Here is an 18,096-nt window from a genome sequence, read left to right on the forward strand (position 1 = left end):
CAGCACACACATTTTTTTCTTTTGCCACATTCAATTCTTTTATGCTGTTGAACCCTATGTTCTTGGGCTTATTAAGAATGTAATTAACGACAGTTGTCTAAACACTTGGCTTCTCATTTATTTCTTTTATTACCATGAGAGAAGAATCATACTTTATTTTTATCTCCTTCCTATGAACAAAGATTTTTTTTTCAAATAATGAAATGAATCTTATGTAATTCTACAGTTAAGAAGATCACATTTTTCCCCTGAGGACTGGTAATTAGTGGCTGCTTACATAGTAATGGAGCCATTGCATTGACTCACTCTTCATGATTATCTGGCCCATATGTCATTTAAAATGATATCTGTACCTACCACTAAACAGTCTGCTGTTCCCTTTGTGAACTGTTCTAGGGACTCCTTTTGGTTTCAACACAAGACAATGTTCATAGTTAAGAATATAATTTTTAATCGAAAAATAATTTAATTAAAATTAAGGTTGGAATTTGGAGAAATCAAAAGTCAGTTCAATACTCTAGTCAAAGAAATAATTTCAAGGCACTTATCATTAGGAGTCAAAGACAGAACACCATTTCACAAACTTCCATTATGCATTGTTATTTAACCCACAGGTGGTAATCAATGACTGGTTGCTACAGTGGTAGACAGTGTTCAACTATTCTAATGCCAATCTCTCAGAATTATTATTATTGTTTTTTAAAAGTCATGAGATTAGATACTCACTATTTCATTTAGCCTTTTTATTCCTGTGGAACCTGGAAATCGATGTCAATATTAATGCTTTACTAATTTTGTAAGACCGTTAGCGACACAGTTGAGCACTAGTCATCAGATCCCAAACAACCCATGGAAATTTCCCTGTGTTGCTTCATGCCTTAGCCACCATGAACAGATTTAGATAGCATATCGGTTTACATTCAGCAGTTATAGTTGTTTAGAATTATCCAGGAAATGATGTTAAACTACCAGCACATCTTTGGCCACAAGGGGATTTACAAAACAACTTAGGAGTCCCTCCCCACAAACATCATATATGTTATACATTTTATCTTTATATATTATAAATATATTTATATAACATGTTATATAAATATAATATATAAATATAATTGTTTATATTTTATATATACTATAAATATAATTATATAACATAAAATATAAAATAATATTTTATATTATATTCAGTCACCCATTTATTAAAAAAATATTTTTGTGCCAGTCATCATTTCAAGTTAGCAAGATACATAAGTTAATATGACTTCTTCCCTAAAGGGCCTCCTATGATATTAAGTGAAGACAGACAGCAAACAGTACATATAGTAAATAGATACATAGGATCTTAGAAATTTAGAAGTTTATAAGTTCAGTGAAAATGAAAAATGAAAATTGATTGGCCTAATGCAAAAGAGGTAGGAAGATGATCTTTCTCATTTTTCAATATGTTTTCAAAAAAAAAGAGTTCATGCTTAAAAGTCACTAGAATAAATAATTTGCTACTTTTAAAGATCTATAAGCTTTTGTGGTCAAGTTTTTCCTTTTTTTGCATCCCTTAAATGTATTCATAGTTGGAATAAAATAAACAGTTAAAGTGGGTGTAGAAAATGAAACACATGTCATCTCAAATCTAATGGCATCTGCTTTGTTCCAAAAGTGATATCATGTCCATCATATCAACAAGATAATGTTCTGACACTATATACTAAAAACATTATCTGTAATTACTCTGAGAAAAGCAGTTGCTGCCTCAGAAGAGCTGTCCACCTAGTGCAGAAACTATTTCAGCTGATGTAGTAACTATGATGGGCATGCTAGTGTCCAGCATAACTACACAGCCATGTCTGTAGGCCACTGTTACTCTTGCCATAGATGCTCATTGTGTAATGTATGTGTCTAATGATGTCACTATGACCCAAAATAATATTTTAAAAGTATAACATCCAGAACTTTTTAGCTACTAATGCAGGATTCAAAACCACGAACACATATCTTCAATTTCTTTGAAAACTGCATTTGTTTCTCATTTATAATTCAACTGAAGAAACATTAATTGAATGCCTCCTGAATGTCAGGATTGTTAACTCCATAGCATTAACAAAATTATGTTCCCCATTCTCAAGGAGACTAGAAGGGATTGCAAATAGCTATAAACTTGAAATATGGCTACAACTGAATATGCACAGTAGACATTTGAACCGCATTATAACTTGACAATTGTCACTTAGCATCTTCTGGATCTCAGAGATTACATCAATCTGGGTCTTTGGGGCCACATGTTTATTTGTTCCTTCATCCTATTTTAAATCACACTTGCAGATTTGAAATCTGTGAGAGTAATCAGAATTGCAGAAAGGTCAGTCAGGTGCAGTGTAGGCAGGCAGGCAAGACCCACTTTTGTAAGGAGCATTCTGGATGTTGCTGAAGAGTGAAAAGGGAAGGGGAGGACAAGTAGAGGCAGCTAGCCTGTGCCATGGACTTGCTCTCTAAATAATGTTTTTAAAGGCTTGAAATTAATGGTATAAAGGAAAGCAACAAAGCACAGTATCAAAGTCCTGATCATCTTGAAGTAATAAATGAGCATCTTTTGTAATACCTTACATCATAGAGGTAGCAGACATGACTATCAACGTCTGTAATTTTAAAGCAATGTGCAGAATAAGTCACATTTTAAACTATCAGCAGCAACTGCGAAATGAAATAAGAACATGTATGACTTCTATTATGACAAAGTTACAGGTGCTGTCCACACTGGCTTGTTGCCTTCATTCATGACTGGAGGATATGCTAAGTTTCATATTCATAACAAGAATTATGCTGTGCTGATTATAAAGTGCACTGTTCAGGTGCTAGCCTGTGGAACAGACCTAATTCCTGCCTGTGCTTGTGTCATTCAGCAATTTCATTTCCCAGGGCCTCACAAAGCAGCATCTTATCAAGCTCACACATTTTGCACAGAAGCATACACCTCATTATGCCCTTCCAACTTCCCTGTCACCGCTCCTCCTGGGCTCCTGATAATGTGCACTTGGACTAATGGTTCTAGTGCTCGGTATTGGGACTGATAAATGTACCACCATTAACTGTCATTTTCAAAATAACCATATGCTAATTACTGCAGCCTGCCAGAGACAAACACACACACACACACACACACACACACACACACACACACACACACAGAGAGAGAGAGAGAGAGAGAGAGAGAGAGAGAGAGAGAGAGAGAGAGAGAGAGAGAGAAAATAGCACCAAGTTAACTATTAAGACATAATATCTAGAGATATTATAAAATACAACGTAAAGTTTATATCTACTAAGATATAGATATATAAGGTTTATATCTTAGCTGGTTTACAGAGTCAAGCTATTGAGGGATCAACTGATAACAAGTGACAGAACAACGCTAACACTTAAGCAACGGGAAGCTCCCTGAATTCTATTACTTCAGGAGTAGGCTGTGGAAAGACAGACTCAAGAGAACTGAGTCAGCTCAGGCTGAACTTCTGTTGGAAGGCTGACACAGGCTTACTCATCAGAGCTCACAGGAGAGCAGGACACAGTTTAGTTTATATGTTGGTGTGGGATCATACTATATTCACTTTCTAGAAGAGTTTCCTCTAAGACAGCACAAGAAATATTTATGAAAAGACAGAGCTCCTATTGAAAAAACTGACAGAAAATGTACATTTGACATGCCCTAGATACACTCAGCATGTTAGCAAGATATAGACTGTACAAACACCACCACTTCAATGCCAACAGCCTAGATTCCTTTTCAACAACTAGAGAGAGACCAATTTCCAGGAGACAAGGACAAGAAAAGGGGAATGTGATGTGGGACCTATATATGGAAGGGAGCCAGATCCCATAGTGCTTATGGAAACACAGGAAGGAGAGGGCAAAACGTGCTCCCTAATGTATCAAGGATGTGGAACGTGTGGCTGTGGCATCCCAGGCAAACAAGCTGCCTGGACCTTAGTAATATTCACAGGGAAAAAGATCCGACCATGATCTTACCAGACTTTACACTAAATGTAAGATTCCCAGACTCTTCTGGTGCCTTGAAAGGGATATAACTGAGACTGAATTCTCTAAATAAAAATAAAACTATGGGAACTAGAGAGATGGCTCAGCAGTTAAAGGCACTGTTGCTTTTGCAGCTGGTTTGGTCCCCAGCATCCATATTGCGGTTCAACCATCTGTAACTTCAATTCCAGGGGAACCGAGGTTCTCTTCTGATCTCCACAGAAGTCAGGCATACACACAGTGCACATGACTATATGTAGGCAAAATGCTCATACACATAAAGTAAATGGAATAAATATAATCATCATCATCATCATCATCATCATCTAAAAGTAATTGTTAGATGTTGCTTTTCACCTAATTCTTTAAAAGCATTCTCCAGCTACTCAATCCAACAGTTAGGTAGTCATATCAATGGAAAGAAAATGTTTTTAAGCCATACAAATTATGAGTGACAAACCTGCATATTAAAAGATAAATAGTGGGAGACTTGGCAGGAACTTCAAATAATACTCTTAAGCTCTCTATGTGATAATCTCTGATATGCGATGCAGACAGGCTTCTTGACCTTAAATGAGACTATTAGCCTATTTCTTACTTCAAATATATTTTTTCTGCTCTTTATATCCATTTTCGGTGTCTCAGAACTAAAACTATTCCCCTCTGAGCCAAACTGCTTCCCAGGCATGTGCACAGTTATTATGTATCTCAGTATTTCCCAGCTGAAATTAATTTTTAATGCATGTGCAATTATGTGAATCATTAAGATTTCAAAGATAATACAAACAAAGTAAAACAAAAAGAACGAAGAAGTTAGGAGCTCATTAACCTCGACAGGGACCAATGAACTCTGTCTTATTTCCTCAGACTGAATCTCACGGAGCCCATGCTCATGCTGCTTACTGAATAAGCTGTGAGGGCAGACAGACGTGCAGCAGGGCCCCCAGCTACTGCACTCTCAGAATCAGCACCAGAATTCCGCTCTAGTCAGCATCAGGGTCATTGACATCTTCCAGGAAATGAGAGGAGCAACCAAGGATGTTTTAGAGAGAGAAACGAGTTCACAGCAGAAATACCCAATTCAGTGTACTTGCAAATTCAACCAAATAGTAAAATAAAATAAAATTCCTACACATAAATATGGATATCACGAGAAAACATAGGAAGGGAAAAATGACAATAGCAGTTCAATTTGGAATATAGATGTCTCTGCAGAGAATGCATTCAGAATAGAAATTTGTAGTCTTAGGGACCAGGGGCGTATATTATATACCTTTAAATAACTTCACCTTTCCTTGCGAAAGGATTAGGTCTCCATCCCACTGATGCTGTCATTCATTGCATATCTTACACAATAAAATGGAAGCATCAAGATAGCTCTGCTTTCAAATAGACTGTCATTCTCTTGTGCTCTGTCACGTGATCAGCATGGCCCACACTGGTGCAACTTCTTCAGTCCAGACCCTGCATGAACCTGGCAGAGCAGAGAGTCAAGGCTGATTAAGGAAAAGGTGAACAGTTTTGGTGAGAAATGAGTTTGTGAGGTTGGGGTTACAGCTCAGTGATAGAGTGCTTATATAAGATTCTGGGTTTGAGCCCTAATGCAAAAGAAAACTAAAGAGATGGAGGGGGAAATGAGAGATGGGAAGGATAAAACGATACTGCAAGGGACAATGGTTTGACATTGACAACCCTTTCTGGAGAAGACAAATATGCCTTCTATCTCATTAAGTTTGATGACTAGCCATCTAGCCCATTTTTTGCCACGTTGACACGGGAAAGTCTCGACTTACAAACACTACAGAATCTGCTAACATCGGTCCTTCAAGCTTCTTGATGTTGGTGTCTAGGAAGTCTTCCATGGCACACTTAAAGGAAACCTTTTGGGAAGCTATGAACCTGATTGCCTAGAGTTCTTGTAACAGACCCAGTTCAAAGGCTTTTCTACATCCCCAGCTTCCCTGCCTGGAAACAAAATCCCTCTGCTATTGCCACTCTCCATGGGCATCTCTCATATGAAGAAAGATGCGATGGGACTAAGTTGTATCTGAGGGCAATGTGTTGTTTTATAGCTGGTAACTTTTGCCTTCTAGGAGCTTAAATCTTGGGAACAATTGCCAGGAAAAATGGTGGACAATCCCTGCTTTTCCTCCAGCCACAGCACTGCTCTGGAAGAAGACAATCCGAACAGAAAGAAAAGCAAGAACACAAAGGCAGGAGGCAAGCTGTAAAGTAGGGTTTTTGTCACCTGGACTCCCACATCCATGTTATGAAAGCATTGTGGCTGACAGAATTTCTACAAACTGCATCCTCATCAGAGCCTGCAAACACCACATCATGACTGCACTGGATTGGAGAGCACAGTTTGCTAGCAAATGAAGGAACAGAACTTTTAAAAGCAAAAAGATGTGTCTGGAGGGTGGCAGAAAAGAGAGAGCCATGAGAACTTATAGAGTTGTAGCCCTGGACTAGAAGGGACTCAAGATCTAGGGCACAGACAGACAGACAGAAAGTCAACACTGACCTCTGACAGGCAACCACAGCCGGCAGTGAGAACACCTGAGTAAACATGAAGGTAGCTCCCTCCTGGGCACTTCTGGATAGGAGCCCAGCAAGCAGGAAGCTTAATCTCATGAGCCAAGTATCCAGAGGAAACTAGCAGGGCTTCTGAGCCTCCCTGTCCTTTTGATGTTAATGTGGTGTTCATTAGCATACACAGCAATTGTGGTTTTCTCCTTTCTCCCAATGTGCTCGCACTTATATCTTCATTTAGGCTTTTAAAAAGATAAAATAAAATTATCATCTTAAATTGTTTAACCTAATAACCTATTTTCAAGGGCAGCCTGATTCCTCCAGTACTGGCTATATTCTATAGTCTAACTGTATATTTAGATATGTGCAGATGCATTTCCCCTTAATAGTTAATAAGGTAGGGATTGTAAAAATAAAACCTAATATTTAGGGCCACTGAGCCTGGTGGCACATGCCTTTAATCTCAGCACTCAGGAGGCAGAAGCAGGCAGATCTCTGGTCTACAAAGTAAGTTTCAGGACAGCCAGGGCTGGGTACAGAAACACTGTTTCACCCTCCCCTCCCCACCTTCTCTCAAAAGACTCCATATTCAACAACGGGTGCTTCTGTGCAAGGTGTACTATAATCAGAATACCGTTTGTTTTTGAAAATCCAAATTAGAAAATTGGGTTATTTCTTTATTAGTTTAATCCTATAAATAAAATATATTCAAAATGTATCTGATATGGTTCAACTCTAAATATAATTAAAGTTCCCTTAGCTCACTTGATTTTATGTGTTTATTTCTGTTGTTTTTAAATGGATCCAAAAAGACAAGAAGTTTTTATTAAAAAATAAACAAGTAAAAATAAAAAAAGGTTGACTGTTGCTATTTCTGGTTTGGGCCAATAAAAATGTAGTGTAGTTGTAGTAGTTGTTTCTGGGCAAAGTTACCACTGTTCCCCTTAGAGTTGTGAAACTCCTTCAAACAAGATCATCGGCTTTCACTTCCTGAAAATGATTGGCATTTGAAAAGAACCACCTTATTCAGAAAGGCTTGCAAAGCTCAAAACCCCAGGAACATATCAAAGCCCTAATGCACTATACAAATTTTTTTGGCTACTTGAGCTGGTGCTTCTGTACAACTCTGAGTCCCTCCTTTATCGCTGAGTTTGAGTCCTGGTTGCCTTGTCCTGGTCACACTGGTTGTAGTATTGACTGCCTGTTTATATTTGTTCTGGACATGGAGGCACCAAAATACACAGCCACATTTATACTTTCCTCTTTGTATCTCTTGCATATCAGTAGGAACATGTGCAGAATCAGCAAGATGGAAAGCCACTGCAAAGACAAATTCAGCGTTTAGCATAATTCCCACCACCATGGACAACAACAACTGCAATAACAGCAAAACTGTATTTCTAAAATTAAGTATGGCATTAAAAGGAAAGAAATTCTGTCATTTACAAAGTGGATGACCTGAAGGACATTGGGTTAAGTTGCATAAGCCAAGCACACAGAAGGATACTACAAGATCTCACTTATATGTATAATCTGTGTGGGCTGTGAGAATGTACTTTGCCAGTTTGTTTTGTTTTGTTTTGTTTTTGTTTTTTGGGTTTTGTTTGTTTGTTTGTTCTTTTGCTTTGTGCATTTCTTCAAATGTTATAATAAAGTCATTGCTTTAGTAATAAACAAATTCATGGAGCAACCACCTATTTGCTTGGAAACAACTGAAATTGGCCTTGATGTCTTGGTAAATACAAAATAAATTCTTGATTGAATAGAAGAAAAAGATACACTGAGGTAAGGAAGGAAATAAGGGACATGTGTCAGCAAACCAAGGTAAGTTGTGGTGGTATTTTATTTGTACTGAAATGTGATTTTAATTGTATGTTAATAAATAAAGTTGCCCAGGGGTCAGAGCTATTAGAGCCATAGCAAGTGCATGGCGGCAGTGGCGCATGCCTTTAATTTCAATACCATAGAGGACCTGAAGGGCTGTACAAACAGGCAGTGACGAGGCAGTCACGTGTTTGGGTTTACAACCAATGAGAAGGCAGAACAGCTAGACTATATAAAGACATACACACAGGAAGTAGGTCCTTTTTTTTTTTTTCGGAGAGCTCTCTTGGCTGAAGAAGGAAGGGTAAGGCTCTTAGCTCTGACCTCTTGGCTTTCTTCTCTGAATCGGCTCTGTGTTTCTTATTTAATAAGATGGTTGGTTACATCTACATTAAGTGGCTTAGAATTACCAAAGAAATAAGACAGTAATAATTAGAGCCCTTATTTATAATTATAATCCAAAGCCAAGCTTTTCATCAACCTCAAGAAGTAAAAGCTTCCATCTTTAAAGTTGTCCCAACCAACTCCCATCCAACAATTCAGTGCTTGATGTAGAGCAATTCTTCAGGACAAGTGTGGTCATTTGTCTGCTTTAGAGGAGGACCTAAATCATTTTATCTGTCAACTTGAGGTTAACATAAAACATCCAAAAAGTCTAAAATCACTTGAGAAAAATAATCTCAAAGGTAACCATTACCAAACACAACATGCTGCAGCTTCTCTCAGATGCACACATTTTATTTGTGATAAGAATGCCTGATAGGCCATTAGAGAAGAAGAAGAAAAAATTAGTGGAACAGCTAAAACAATTATGCAGGGTAACGGTTTCATCATCACCGTTTCACTGACTCACATCTGTGACTATATTGAATCTGCTACTAATTAAATAGGAGCATCATAGGAGATAAAACATCTGGAGCAAAATCATAGCTGAGGTGCTCATCACAAACATTATGTGTCCTCCACAATTCTATTTTTCTTGGCAGGACTGTGAAAGGATACATTTTTCTCCTAAGCAAAAAATCCAAAGTGAAATGATTTCCATAAATATCTATCTCATCCATCTCCTTCTATAATGCAATATAATAATGTAAGGAAATATCTTTAAGTTGGTTCTGCTAAAATATTTTTCCTCTGATAATTTAGCAAGTAATTTTATTTCACATCTACCCCTAGGGATAATGTAACCATTTGTGTGTGTGTGTGTGTGTGTGTGTGTGTGTGTGTGTGTGTGTGTTTTGTAATTTATTTAGCTCGAATTCCTATCATTTTTAGGGAAGTAGATTTTTTTTCTCATAGTCTGATAATATGAATATATTAAAGCATTATCCTTATTAAGTCTGAAGCATCTTTACTTAGCACCAAATTAGAATGTTTTTGAAGTCTATATTACAATGCAAAAACAAGTACACAATAAATATACTGAACTGCTTAGTATGAAAAAAATTTTTAAAGTTCCTATAAAAAAATGTGATTTAGAAGTTGAGGTCAAGACAAGTCACTGAGGGGGAGAAGGCAAACAGGGCATTCAATAGGATAGGGAAAGTCCTCAAAACATCTCTAGTTCTTCCCCTGCCTCCCACATCCATGTGAAAGGGCAACTCCCGTTATCTGCAACTGTGCTGCAGCTGAGTATCCTACTTTATCTATGTGCTGAAAATGCAAATAACCCCTAAGAGCTGGCCTTGCGTGTGGCCCACAACACATCTGCCCTAAGAGGCCAGTCTCCAGCTTAGTTGTACAAACACTAAAACACTGGTGAGGACGAGTGTTCCTTCACATGGGTGTGTAAGTGGCTAGCACACTCCAGTTTTCATTCTTCCAAGGGCAGGACTGATCGTGTCTCAACAACTCCCAAGATTTTCCTTTGGCCATCCTGTTTAATACAATACAAAATTCCTGTTGCCAGCTTTGCTTTTTGACGGAGTTCATTACCCTCCGTGCTTAACAATGAGCACCACACGTCTAACTACATCATTCATAGAAAGACTGAGAATTAAAAGGAAACAAGAGAAAAACAGTAAGTAAGGCTTTAAAAAGAGAGTGCGGAACAGAAGTAGTTTTGAAAGAGGATAATAGGCTTTCCCAGGGAAGCTTTTAACAAACTATTAATGCACTTTGCGTGAATCTAAGTATATAAAATAAAAAGATGTATGCAAGAGTAATAATTCTCTTTATTTTAAAATAACTGTGCATTATTTCTCTTCCCATCAGGAAGTCAAAAAGTTCATCTCCATCAGTTCAAGGTCCCCTGCTTTCTTCCAGGTTGCCGTGGAGGGTCCAGAGGGGTGTAGCTATCTCAACAACAGGATGGTCTTTGAATCATCCTATCTGGCAGTGTCTGCTGAGGCTCCATCTCAGGCAACACACCCTTTTCTGAACACTCATCCTGTACAAATGGTTGTGCCTCATCCTGTGGATCCTCTGCCAAATCTCCATGCTACTTTGGGACTGCAATGTCTCTGTCGTTTCCCAACTGTGTTGGTGAGGCTGCTGTGATGGTTAGCCTTGATTGTCATCTTGATGATGGGATGTAAATCACCATGGAAACAAACCTGTGGACATGGCTAGGAGGGAGTTTTCTAGACTGGTTTATTTGAGGCAGAAACTCCCACTCTAAATGTAGAAGGTACCATTCCATGGACTAGGGTTTTTAAAAGAATAAAGAGTAGAAAGCTAGCTAAATATTCATCATCCCTTACTTTCTGACTATGGAACAAGGTGACCTTCTACCTCAAGTTTCTGCCCACCCCTTCTGTAACTTCCCCACCAAAATGGACAGACTACACCCCCACACTTGGAGACAAAATAAAAGCCTCCCTTCCCTAAGCTACTTTGTCCAGTGTTCCATCCCAGCAATGAAACAAATAACGAACCCTACGCTACAAGAAGGAAAAGGATACTTTTTGTCCTCTGGCCCACAGCTCTTTCTGAATTCACCTACTACTCTGTCATTTTGCCAGGTAAAAACTGAGGATGAGGAAATTAAGGTACTAAATAAAAGAAAATCTGAAAAGTTATCAATTTCTATCCATTCTTTTCTGTGGAAGTAGCTCAGGCTTAAAAATGGTAACCTAAACTGATTTGAAAATTGTCCTGCATCATGAAGATTTTGGAAAGCACTGGCACACAGAGTGAAAAATCATGTTGAACAGTTAGATTTATGCTGATATACTTAAGAATTGCATGGCTTTTTGGAGCCCACTACCTAGGCTACCTATGGTGGGATGCCTCCAACAGCCTTGATGCAGAGGGAGGGGCTTGGATCTGCCTCTACTGAATATACCAGGCTCTACTGACTCCCCATGGGAGGCCTTACCTTAGTGTAGGAGGGAATGGGGGCTGGGTTGGAGGGGGAGAGCCTGGAGGGGCGAGAGGAGGGAAGAGGGAATCTGTGATTGGTATGTAAAATGAATAAAAAAAAATTCTTAATAAAAAAGAATTGCTTTTAAATAATAGAGAGGACTTATAGTTTAAAAATAACAAATACAAGTAGAAAATCATTAAGGACACAGTTGCTTTGGAAAGAAAAAAAAAAGTCAGTTCCACAACAAGGTCAAAGTGTATTCTAGAATCCCAGAATCCGGCACAGAAGGCTGGCCCTCAAGCACAGGCTGCCACTAAGCCCAGCAGCCTGTGTGAACCTTCCTCCCTGCTCTCTAGCAAGCCCAGCCCTGGCAAGATTAAAAGCAAAACAAACAACCACAGTGATTATGCATATCAGGAACAGTAATTTACTGGATGCTCAAATGTTTTTGGAAACATACTGAGGAAGGTGATTAGTGGTTTCCGCAGAAAATGTCTGGCTGCTTTTCACTCACTGGAAATTTGAAGTGGAGTCAAGCACAATAACACATGCATCATCCCTACCCGCCTTCTGAGATGAGGACTCACAACGCAAGCTTCACCTGACATGAACTCAGGGCAAAGCTGCGGCTCCTTTTATTCCCCTTTTATTCCCTGCAGAAAACAAGAACTGGCTAGGGCCCAGCTCTGACAACCATTTGTCACCATGTATGACCATCTTAAACCAGGGTCTCTAACACAACTCCACACACAGCTCCAGGTCAGTCCAGTAAAAGACTAACAAAGATTTAGAGGCTCTTGCTTGCCACTGCTTAAATAATTACCGTATTTTGTTCATTGATCATTTTAGAGTTTGATCCAGTTTCTGCTCTCATTCAGGAAATTGACAATGCCCATATAACCTAAGACTACAGGATGCAGGGCCACTCTGTTCTGCAAAGGCCTAATGAGTCTTCGATGCTTTTTAAGCAGATTACTTTCTGAATAAAACTTGAGTTTCTAGTTAAATACTCTGGAAGTGTAATATATCTGGCGCCTTTACTGTGTCTGCTCATCAACTCATTGTGGGTAGAGCTCCTCTGGGCTCAGTTAGAAACCTCTTTTTATTTTCTATACAAATGCTCAAGGCCTACATTGGCACACAGTTAATTTGCATTTTTATGGGAATGAACCCATTTTGTATGCCAGGGAGTCATCTGTGGATTTGCACAGGATACTTCTTTAAAATGCATTTAACATAATGAAGGATAGATTGCCAGATATTAAAGTATAGAAGTTAGTACAAAATATTCGAAAATGTGTGCCATGCAGACATATCAATCCAAGAAATAGTATCTCTTTCTCCTTGAAAGCTGAAGTCTATGCAATTCGGACAGAACGTATATTTATATAAATGTGCAGTGTAGGAAACACACACTTGATTAGCTCTTTTATAGGAGAGTGGCTGTTTTGTAAAATTCAATAAAAAAAATAATGAAGTGATACAGAGTATAAAAAAAGAAATAGTAAAGTTGCCAGAATTCTGCAACTACTGTAGAAACTCCCTCACTGAAGATATTGAAAGCTAACCTCAAAGAACCATGGACAGATTTAGCAGAGATTAGTATGATTCTCTTGCAGATGCGACAGAGAAGTGTGAGCCTGGTAGTGACTGGAACAATTGTTCCAAGAACCATGACAGTATTAGCTGCAAGGAACACTGCTCTCATTTAGTGAGCACACAGTGAGTGTCCTGTCTGTGAGGGATGGAAGGACCAACGAGGCAGTCCCATTTCTGAGTGTTTGAAAGATTGAAATGTTTTTTGAGGTTTTTGAATTTTTTGAACTGAAAAGAATTGTTAGTTTTTTAAGCTTGTGTGTGTGTGTATGTGTGTGTGTCTGTGTGTGTGGTGTGTTATGTGTGTTTGTGTGTGGTGTGTGCATGGTATGTGTGTGTGTTTGTATGTGTGTGGTGTGTGTATGTGGTGTGTGTGTTGTGTATTTGTGTGGTTTGTGTGTGTGTGTGTGTGTGGTGTACGTGTGGTGTATGTGTGTGTGTGTGGTATGTGTGTGTGGTGTGTATGTGTGGTGTGTGTGTGTAGCATGTGTGTATGTGGTGTGTGTGGCATGTGTGTGTGTGTGTGTGTGTGGTGTGTATGTGTGTAGAATGTGTATGTGTGTGTGGTGTGTATGTGTGGTGTGTGTGTGTGGTGTGTGTGTGGCATGTGTGTGTGGTATGTGTGTATGGTGTGTGTGTGGCGTGTGTGTGGTGTGTGTGTATAATGTGTGTGTGTGTATGTGTGTGTGTGTGTATGTGTGTGCATATACCTTCAAACTCCCCGTATAAATAAGTCTCTCTGAGTGGTGATTCCTTGTCACTGAAACAATGGCCTGAGGATGAACAGTCTTAGAATCATCTGGAAAGTTGCTGATCATGCTGAGGATCAGACCTCACCTCAGATCTGCTGAATCAAAATTTGTGTTTTCTAACAAGATTCCTAGGTGATTCACACACACGTGAAAAGCTAAATCACGACACTCTAATGCTCTGTTTGCTACCGTTTTTAATTCTGCCAAAGCTCTATTCAAAACCAATTATTTTCTAAATGATGCTATATCTCTTTGAAAAACAGACCTTGGTCATGCTCCTCCTTGTTAAAATCCTTCAGTGATTTCCCAACATTTTAAACTTGGCCCTCAAGACATTCCAGAACCTAATCTTTATTTGTCTTTCCTTCTCATGGATTATACAGAAGTGAAAACACACACACACACACACACACACACACACACACACACCACACCACACCACACCACACCACACCACACCACACCACACCACATCATCAGTGCTCAAAGTAATTGGTCTTTCTAAACCATAAACATGACCATTACAACCACAGTTCCTCTCCAACTTAAATTAAATGCTCTCATCATCAACCCCACAGAATTAAGTTCAGTTTCTTAGCACATTAAATAAAACCCAGAGGTCTAACCTCCATAGAGACCTTCTCTTCTAAAGCTTCTCTTCTAATACTTCTCCTCCTGAACTTGTCTGCCCTTATGTACAATATCCTGATTGCCTGAGGATACTTGCTTACACTTATTCAAGTTACACTGGGATAGAAGGAAATCTCCTTTCCATTCCAAAGTCAAGTTTAGAGATAGTTCCTCCAAAAACCTTTGTTTGTCTTCCAAAGCATGATTAACTACCTACCTTCTCAATAATTCAATGGCTTGGTACAAACTAGAGTGCTTGAGAGTGATTGGCTAAAAAGAGGACATTTAATTATCTCACATAGTAAGAAGTTCAGATAGTTGTGGGCATCTTGTCATAGACGGTTCCAAGCTTTCCTCACTGTCTTCCTCATTATGCCTGTGATGTTCCTCCTCATAGCAGCAAGATGACTTCCACCATGTCACATAGAAACCGATGGTAAAAATAGGCAGAGACTAGTTTTAGGATACCACCTTAGTCTTTCTTTATTTCCTTTTTTTTTCTAACTAAAACTGGAATGCATGCTTATATTTTGATCAATTTTTATAAATATGAACAAAGGTCACCAATATCTTATGGCAAACACAATTTATCACTCGGATCTAGCCAAACTGGAACATGAACCAAACTGAGATTCTTCATACTGAGGAGAAAGGGTTATTGTCCAAGGCTGTATAGCCAACAGTGATTTCATATTGGTCTACATGTCTGTCTCTCTGATAAAATATAGTAGATTTGAAGGCTGGCCCCGTACCATTTCATGTTCTACCTGTATCCACAGTACAGCATCTAACACTAACCGGAGGAAGCTGAATCCTGAGGCTAATCTAGGAAAAAGGCCCTAGTTAAAGCAATGGCCTAAGAAGGTTAAGAAAAGGCTCTTCATTTTCATGTGCCTCAGTTTTTCCACCCATAAAAACAAATAATTCCTCTTCAGCACCAAAAGTTATTGTAAAAATCATGAGACTATATCTGGTCTTTGTTATGATAGATGAGAAAATAAAGAGTATGACTCATATCAAAATATAAACCATCATGTTTCATTAATAAGAATTCTTATATAATTCATCTGCCAATCGTTATGGAGCCCTTACCTCTGACAGTCAAGCCTCACACGCCAAATTGTTTCCCTAGGGATAGCATAGCTACTTGTCACACAGGGTGACTTAAACAATGGCACTTTGTCATTTTACAACCCTGGAAGTTAGAAATCCAAACTCAAGGGATCAGCAGAGTTGGTTTCTCCTGAAGGCTAAGAGGGACAGATCTCCCCAAGATCTGTCTTCTTAGCTTATCATTATCTATGTGTAGCTCTTCATGTTATCTTCTCTCTGTGTCTGTCTTTGCATCCTGATGCATGACTCTAATTATTCTTTATCAATAAAATTTCAGAAGTCAGATATTGAGGTAACAGCCTGAAAGATCAGAGAAGCAGAGAAGGCATCTGACCTTCCTACCTGCTCCATTCCTTCCTCCAAACAGAGAGCCAGATCCCTTTCCACTCAGCCTTACTACTTCCTCTCCAATCTGTCCTCAGTCTTCCAAAACCCCTGTGGTTAATTTTGTTCAGCTAGTGGCTAACTCCACCCTCTGTTAGAACACAATCAAAATATCATACACGTCCCCCTTTTTGTCTAAAAAAAAAAAAAGAAATGAAGATTTTAATGAACATAGTAAAACCATTTACAATATGTATAATAACTATATACAAATATATATAGGTAAGAATTACATTAAAATGTCCAGTCCATTTGCATTTGGCAAATTCAGAGAAAACACTCTATTATCTATCCTATTTTGGTGAGTTCAAGGTGTTGTACCAAATTCACTTTCCATTTTAACTTGTATTACCAACCCAAAACTATCTTTTCATGTCTCTCAATCTTACACACGTTACACCTTTTGTGAGTTTCTTTTTTGAGTCTGGTAACAAGGAAAACACTATAACTATCTAGGCTTCAACTCCATCAGAGACTTGAGAATGATATAATATTACGTGAATAAACCAGAAGTGCAGAGTAAACAACTTCTAAAACTAAGAAATGACAAAAACAGCTGACTGCCTGAGTAGTCACCCAAGGTTCCTCTGTAACATTGGGCATACATCTTCAGTCTGCAGGCCTAGAATATCTGACAGACTTTTCTGTGAAGCAGGATTTTTGAAGGACTGTCCTGCCTTTGATGTGTCAGCCTAATTAGTCTTAACGATAAAAACCAGAAGTCAGATATTGGAGTGAAAGCAGCAAGATCTAGAGGAGCAGCCACTAGAGATTTCTTACCTCTACAAATCCTCCAACCAAAAGGGGAAGAGATCCTGTCTCCACCCACCTTCTATTCCTGTCTCCACCTCCTGATTGTGCTGGAATTAAAGGCATGAGCCTCCCAAGTGCTGGGATTAAAAGTGTGAGCCACCATCACCTGGCCTCTATGATGAACTAGTGACTAGCTCTGCCCTCTGATCTCTAGGCAAGCTTCATTTGTCAGAACACAAACAAAGTATCACACAACATGCCTTGTCTTGGCAAAGTTCAACAGTCATTTTTTTGTGTGTCCTGCTTGTCCAATTTGGTCAGCATATTGTCAGCAGTCAAGGCAAGGGCAGTTTCTTGCCCAGTGGCTAACTTTTGCCACAAAGAAAGTGAACTCCATATGCAGTATCTTTGATGCCCATCACCTCTGAAGTAGATTGGTGCTGCCAGGAGCAGACATGTATCATTGTCATAAAAAAGAACCTTATGTTATTAAAAACATCTTAAATACCATATTCTGTAGATCTCTGACGTGTTTAAAGACCACCTGTCTATCTAAAATATATATTTGTTTGACCTTGGAAAAATATCTAACATGACTACAAGTTTGATTGTAATAGATGACTAAATACTAACCTGCATTTCTTTATTCTAAATAGTTTATAATAATAACTTTCAATGACTAGAAATTTACATTACACTATTAATGAGCTGCATAGATACAATACCTTGAACAAGAGTAGAAAGCTATGTACAGTACATTCTAACAAAAATAACCTTAAATTTGTATCAATACACGAAAAACCTTAAACAAGAGTAAATATATATATATATATATATGTATGTATGTATATATATATATAGTATAACAAAAATAACTTCAACTTTGTATCAACATATAAAAATTCATACTAATGTAAAATATTTAAGACTAGTAGTTACTTTTTTGGTTTAAAAGTACATTCAATAATCTACCCTTTTTTTAAAATTTTTATTTTGCAATACAATTCAGTTCTACATATCAGCCACGGATTCCCTTGTTTTCCCCCCTCCTGCCCCCCTCACCTTCCCCCCAGCTCGCCCCCCATTCCCATCTCCTCCAGGGCAAAGCCTTCCCCGCAGACTGAGATCAATCTGGTAGACTCAGTGCAGGTAGGTCCAGTCCCCTCCTCCCAGGCCAAGTCA

At 38.6% G+C, this 18,096-nt stretch overlaps 1 pseudogene; it reads left to right on the forward strand.

Moving 5' to 3' along the window:
• LOC131924597 (large ribosomal subunit protein eL8-like) overlaps positions 1–6,254 on the forward strand; it is a 57,377-nt pseudogene extending 51,123 nt beyond the window's left edge.
• The last annotated feature ends 11,842 nt before the right edge of the window (positions 6,255–18,096 follow it).

The sequence above is a fragment of the Peromyscus eremicus genome, chromosome 14, assembly GCF_949786415.1.
Source record: "Peromyscus eremicus chromosome 14, PerEre_H2_v1, whole genome shotgun sequence".
Lineage (NCBI taxonomy): Eukaryota > Metazoa > Chordata > Mammalia > Rodentia > Cricetidae > Peromyscus > Peromyscus eremicus.